The sequence below is a fragment of the Nicotiana sylvestris genome, chromosome 11 (genome assembly GCF_000393655.2).
Source record: "Nicotiana sylvestris chromosome 11, ASM39365v2, whole genome shotgun sequence".
In the NCBI taxonomy this organism is placed as follows: domain Eukaryota; kingdom Viridiplantae; phylum Streptophyta; class Magnoliopsida; order Solanales; family Solanaceae; genus Nicotiana; species Nicotiana sylvestris.
In genome coordinates this window covers 31617179-31623583 of record NC_091067.1, presented here as the reverse complement: position 1 = coordinate 31623583, position 6405 = coordinate 31617179, and positions in this window count along the sequence as shown.

The following is a 6405-nucleotide window of genomic DNA, read 5'->3' as shown; positions in this document are numbered from 1 at the left end:
CAGATCGTGCAAACATTGTCGATATGGTATAAGCTTCAAATCCCGTGTTTCCCATTCACCCTGGATCTGATGTACTAGGAGGTCCGAGTCTCCCAAGACCAAGACGTCCTGAACATCCATGTCTGCAGCCAATCGTAGGCCCAAAATACATGCCTCATATTCAGCCATGTTGTTGGTACAATAGAAACGTAGCTGAGCTGTAACAGGATAGTGATGTCCTGTTTCTGAAATAAGTACTGCTCCTACTCCAACTCCTTTTGCATTAGCAGCCCCGTCAAAGAAAAGCTTCCACCCTGGTTCCTCATTCAGTTCTAACTCCTCTATATGCATCACTTCTTCATCTGGAAAATATGTCCTCAAAGGCTCGTATTCTTCATCAATAGGATTCTCATCCAAGTGATCGACCAATGTTTGGGCTTTCATGGTCGTCCTCGTCACATAGACAATATCGAACTCTGTGAGTAATATATGTCATTTTGCCAATTTTCCCGTGGGCATAGGCTTCTAGAAAATATACTTCAAAGGATCCAGGCGTGAAATAAGGTAAGTAGTATGTGACGACAGATAATGCTTAAACTTCTGTGCTACCCAAGTTAGAGCACAACATGTCTTCTCAAGTTGAGTGTACTTATTCTCATAGACTGTAAACTTCTTGCTGAGATAATAGATGGCTTGCTCTTTTCTTCCTGTGATGTCGTGTTGACCCAACACGCAACCAAACGAATGATCCAGGACCGTTAGATAAAGGATTAATGGCCTCCCCGACTCAGGTGGAACCAATACAGGTGGATTGGATAAATAACCTTTGATCTGGTCAAAAGCCTCTTGACACTCCGCCGTCCAGTCTACCGTAGCGTCTTTCTTCAATAGCCGAAATATGGGTTCACAAGTCGCCGTGAGTTGAGCGATGAACCTGCTGATGTAATTTAGTCTCCCCAACAGACTCATTACCTCTGTTTTGTTCTTTGGCGGTGGTAAATCTTGGATGGATTTGATCTTGGATGGATCCAATTCAATACCCCGTCGACTGACGATGAATCCTAACAGCTTTCCTGATGGAACCCCAAAGGCGCATTTGGCCGGGTTGAGCTTAATATCATACCTTCAAAGTCTTTGAAAAAATCTCCTTAGGTCTGCTACATGGTCTTCCTGACACCAAGACTTTATGATCACATCATCTACGTACACTTCAATTTCTTTGTGTATCATGTCATGAAACACAGTAGTCATTGCTCGCATGTACGTTTCCCTAGCATTCTTTAGTCCGAACGGCATGACCCGGTAGCAGTAAGTCCCTCATGGTGTGATGGAAGCTGTCTTTTCTGCATCTTCTTTGTCCATTAAGATCTGATGATATCCTGCATAGCAGTCCATAAAGGATCTAATCTCGCGCCCAGCGCAATTATCGATCAGGATATGGATGTTGGACAATGGAAAATTATCCTTAGGACTTGCTTTGTTGAGATTGCGGTAGTCGACGCATACCCTGATTTTCCCATCCTTCTTCGGCACTGGTACCACATTGGCCAACCACTCGGGATATCGAGTGACCCGAATGACCTTCGCCTGCAGCTGCTTAACCACCTCTTCTTTGATCTTCACACTCATCTCTGTTTTAAATTTCCTTAGCTTTTGTTTGACCGGAGGGTATGCCGGATCAGTGGGCAATTTGTGAACCACTAGATTGGTGCTCAATCCCGGCATATCATCATATGACCATGCGAAAACATCTTTGAATTCCACAAGTGTTTTGATCAATTCCTCCCTGACATTTGGCTCAATGTGGATGCTGATTTTGGTTTCTCTGATATTATCTGCGTCCCCTAGATTCACAGCCTCAGTGTCATTTAGATTAGGCTTGGGTTTCTCTTCAAATTGGAATAGTTCTCGGTTTATTTCTTCGAAGGCTTCATCCTCGTCATATTCAGACTCATTGTCACGATCGACCTCTTGTATCATTAAGTCGGAGTCGGATTGATTTATTAGACTAGGTCGAAGATCCGCTGTGCATGTCATGTCATTAGAACCAGTAAAAAGAGAACTGTTCAGAAAGAAGAAAAAAAAACAGAAATCAAAATGAGGCAAAAGAAGAATTTTATTAAAATTTGGGATAACAGGGTTCACACTTTTACAAAAAAAATAAAAATAAAAAATGAAATTTGGATTACACCCTGGAATAATCCGAAACAAGAAAACAAAAAATCAAAGCCTACTACGAGGACTCCCCCCGGATAGGAAGAGGAGTAACCGTCCAATTGTTGGTTTTGGCCTCATGCCCCACAAACTGTATGTCTGCTCCGCTGGAACTCTCTCCAACTTCTACCATATTGACATCAACGAATAGCCTCTCAAAACTCTAATTCAAGTCCCCGTCCATCCCAATCAATGGCCCGAGAATTTTTGGGACCGGTGACCCCTTGGCATTTGCTCTAACAAAAGATCTTGAGAGACGTGGCACAGGTTTGGGAAGAAACCAAACTTTCTTCTTCATTTTCCGCGCTCGCTTTACATCTGCCGCAGTCGGTTTGAACCCCAACCCAAAGGTCTCTAAATTCTTGGGCAAGGTAACAGGTTGGACAATCCCCTGAAGCTCAACCCCCAGGCCTTTTCCCGGCACAAACCCATTACCCAGCATTTCCGAAACCATCATGACCGTTGCGGAAGCTACCCTAGGGTGCTGAATGATCTCACCCTCGGAAATATTGTTTGCTGACACTGCATCGAAAACCTGGTAAACCCAGGGACCTTTGTCATCATTGGTCTCTATAAAGGGCATAATGGCGCTTCCCATGGTGCACGCAGTGTCCTCGCCGTGCAGTACGACCTCTTGTCTATCCTACTCGAACTTGACCATCTGATGTAGGGTGGAAGGTACTGCTTTAGCTGCGTGGATTCACGGTCGCCCCAATAGAAGTTTATAAGATACTGCGGCATCTAATACCTGGAACTCCATGGTAAACTGGACTGGACCGATGGTCAATTCAAGTACAATATCCCCAACGGTGGCTGTTCCATTTCCGTCAAATCCTCGGACGCAAATGCTATTCTTGTGGATTCTTCCATGGTCGATCTTTAACTGGTTCAGGGTGGATAATGGACAAATATTGGCACTTGAGCCGTTATCCACCAATGCCCGAGTAACTACCGAATCTTCACATTTGACAGTTAGGTAGAGAGCTTTATTATGCTCCGTGCCCTCCACTGGCAAATCATCATCTGAAAATGTTACCCTGTTCACCTCGAAAATTTTGTTGGCAATCGTTTCCAGGTGATTTACAGAAATCTCGTTGGACACATGAGCTTCATTCAGTATCTCCATCAGGGCCCGACGATGTTCATCCGAATGGATTAGTAATGATAGCAGCGAGATCTGGGCCGGTGTTTTCTTCAACTGTTCGACCACGGAGTAATCCTGCACTTTCATCTTCTTTAAGAATTCCTCCGCTTCTTCTTCTGACACAGGCTTCTTTGTTGCAGCTGGGTTGGGTCTTCTCAACTCCGTCGGAGCAAAACACCGTCCTGATCGAGCCAGTCCCTGCGCCTCACAACTATCCTCCTCCACTTGTTGTCCCTTGTACATCACCACTGCCTTCTCGTACTTCCAAGGCACGGCCTTGCTATCAATCACTGGTGTTTGGACTACTGGCTTTATGATGACCGGTTCCCTGCAGACCCCTTTCACAACAACCACGGGTGCAGATGATGCTCCCGTTATTACCAACTTGGCTGGTTCTTGTTTCCTTGTAGCGGCAGATGGATTCTTCCCCAATATCACCACTGGCTTGACATCTCCCCCTTTCAACTGTACCCCTGCTTCCTCGTCGATCGATTTTTCTTTCGGAGTGGCACATATCATCATTACTGTCTGTGAGGGTTTCTTCGTCTCCCCTCCTTCGTGCACAAGCTCGATCATGTGGGCTTCAGGGTGCTTTGGCAATGGGTTCTGGTTAATGTTGGGTGCCTCCGGTGCCTGTACCTCGATCTTGTTGGTATCAATAAGATCTTGTATCGCATGTTTCAGCCTCCAACATTTCTCGGTATCATGTCCGGGAGCTCCCGAACAATATTCACATCTTACCGAGTGATCCATATTTTGGGGTAAGGGATTTGGCAATCTAGGTTCAACAAGATTTAATAAACCCAACTGCCTCAATTTGTGGAACAAGGCAATATAAGTTTCCCCTAACTCAGTAAAAGTTCTTTGCCTCTGTAGTCTTTCATTTCTGGAAGCCGGATTTCCCCTGAAACCCATCCCTGGAGGGTTCCTGTAGGCTCCTGGTGGTGGATATGTGTTTTGTGGTGGTGGGTAGGTGTTATGTGGTGGTGGGTATGTATTGTGGGGAGCCGGCGCGCGCCATTGTGGGCGAACCAGAGGCTGAGTGTATGTATGGGCTTGATGGACGGTGAAATGTTGTTCTTGAGGTGGATAGTAGTGTTGTGGTGGGCTGTATGGGTAGTTTGGCCTGTGGGGTCTGGGTTGGTTGTAGTATGGTTTGTCGAACCTGGACCAACTGCTTGCCTCAATCGTGGCAATTTCTTCTTTCTTCCTCCTTCCCAGCGCACCTCCCGTGCCGCTCTGAATAGCCCGGGTCGTTGCCTTGAGCGCCGAGTAATTCAGGATTTTGTCAGACCTCAGACCCTCCTCTATCATGACCCCTATCTTTACTACTTCATTGAAGGATTTTCCAACCGTCATCACCAAATGACTAAAGTAAGTTGGATCCAGTGTTTGCAAGAAGTAGTCCACCATTTCTCCCTCTCTCATGGGAGGATCAACTCTGGCTGCTTGTTCTCTCCAACGGAAACCAAACTCACGAAAGCTTTCCCCAGGCTTCTTTCCGGTCCTCAGCAATGTGAGACGGTCAGGGACTATCTCGAGATTGTATTGAAAGTGACCCGCGAAAGCCTGCGCCAGATCATCCCAAGTGTACCATCTGCTGGAGTCTTGCCTGGTATACCATTCCAGTGCCGATCCACTTAAGCTTTGACCGAAATAAGCTATCAGTAGCTCGTCTTTACCGCTTGCCCCTCTCATCTTGCTACAAAAGCCCCGCAAATGTGCCATGGGATCACCGTGCCCTTCATATAAATCAAACTTACGCATCTTGAACCCAGCCGGGAGTTGGACGTCTAGGAAATGGCATAGATCCTTGTAGGCTACGCTGACCTGGTTGCCCAATCCGTGCAAGTTCCTGAAGGACTGCTCCAGGCTTTTGAACTTCCTCATTACCTCATCTTGTTCTGGGACCTTAACCGGCTTTTCAATCTCTGCCGGTACCTCCAAGTGCGGATTGTAGGTATGGGGTTCTGGTGCATGGAATATGGACTCAGGGGGATAGTATTGCGTATCGTGAGCCTGAAACAACGGCTCGCTGGTTGATCTTTGTAGGGTGGTTGATGTGGGTCCCATAAAAGTGGGAACATTTGGTGTTGGGAGAGGTTGATGGGGTGGTGGAGCTTGGGAATCATGAGGGCTTCTCTCCTGAAGATAACGGTGTTTCGGGAGGCTTGTTGAAGGGCCAGAGTGAGGGTATTCCGGCATATGCCCAGTGGTTCAGGGCTCTTTTGTGCTTTGGCCAGAGCTAACTGCATTGCATTCATCTCTAGTCTCATCCTTTCTATTTTCTCCATCGCTTCTTTTAACAACTGGCTCAACGGCCTTTCTTCCCCGGTACTATTTTCTGAAGTAGTCATGCTCGTTGTCACCGGTCCTTTGGATCTGGTTTGGTAAGAGTGTGTTGCCAGAATGCTTTAACAACTAACTGTCTGGAATTTGTGGAAAACAACAAACTTGTTAGCGTTAGAGTTTAACAGATTTGATGATAACACATTGGGGATGCAATGCTCCTAGGCAGTTAACCATTTCTAACATGCTTTTTGCTCTAACCGCATGCATCATTCCGACTTATTTTATTTGGTGCCTCTTTCGAATGTTTCAAGGACCTTCCTTTTCTTCTGCTCTTTTTTTTTTTTAGAATTAAAGTCGAATCCTATATAGATTGTCTACGTATCGTGACCCCGCACGAATCAGACCAAGCGTAGTTCATGCATCCGTAAGATAAATACCCAATTTTCTATTACTCAAATATGTTATTACAAACTGTGATTTGAAAGAAAACAAACGAAATACAGACTCTACATTATCAACAATATTTGAAGAGAACGTAGGGGTAAACAACAGACTCTGAAAAACAGACAAGTGCAAACTTGAACTAGGGACACATTAAAGATTTCAACTTAGGTACTCGCGAGGCATCATTCGGCCTTTTTGCGGGTTTTGGTGTAAGACCCCTCTGCAAGCTCTTCAACTCATTCATGATCCGGTGGACGTATCCCATGATAGAGGCAAGAAGGGTATCACGAGGTATTTGCTCACATGTTAGGCATCTCATGTAGATGTAGTGC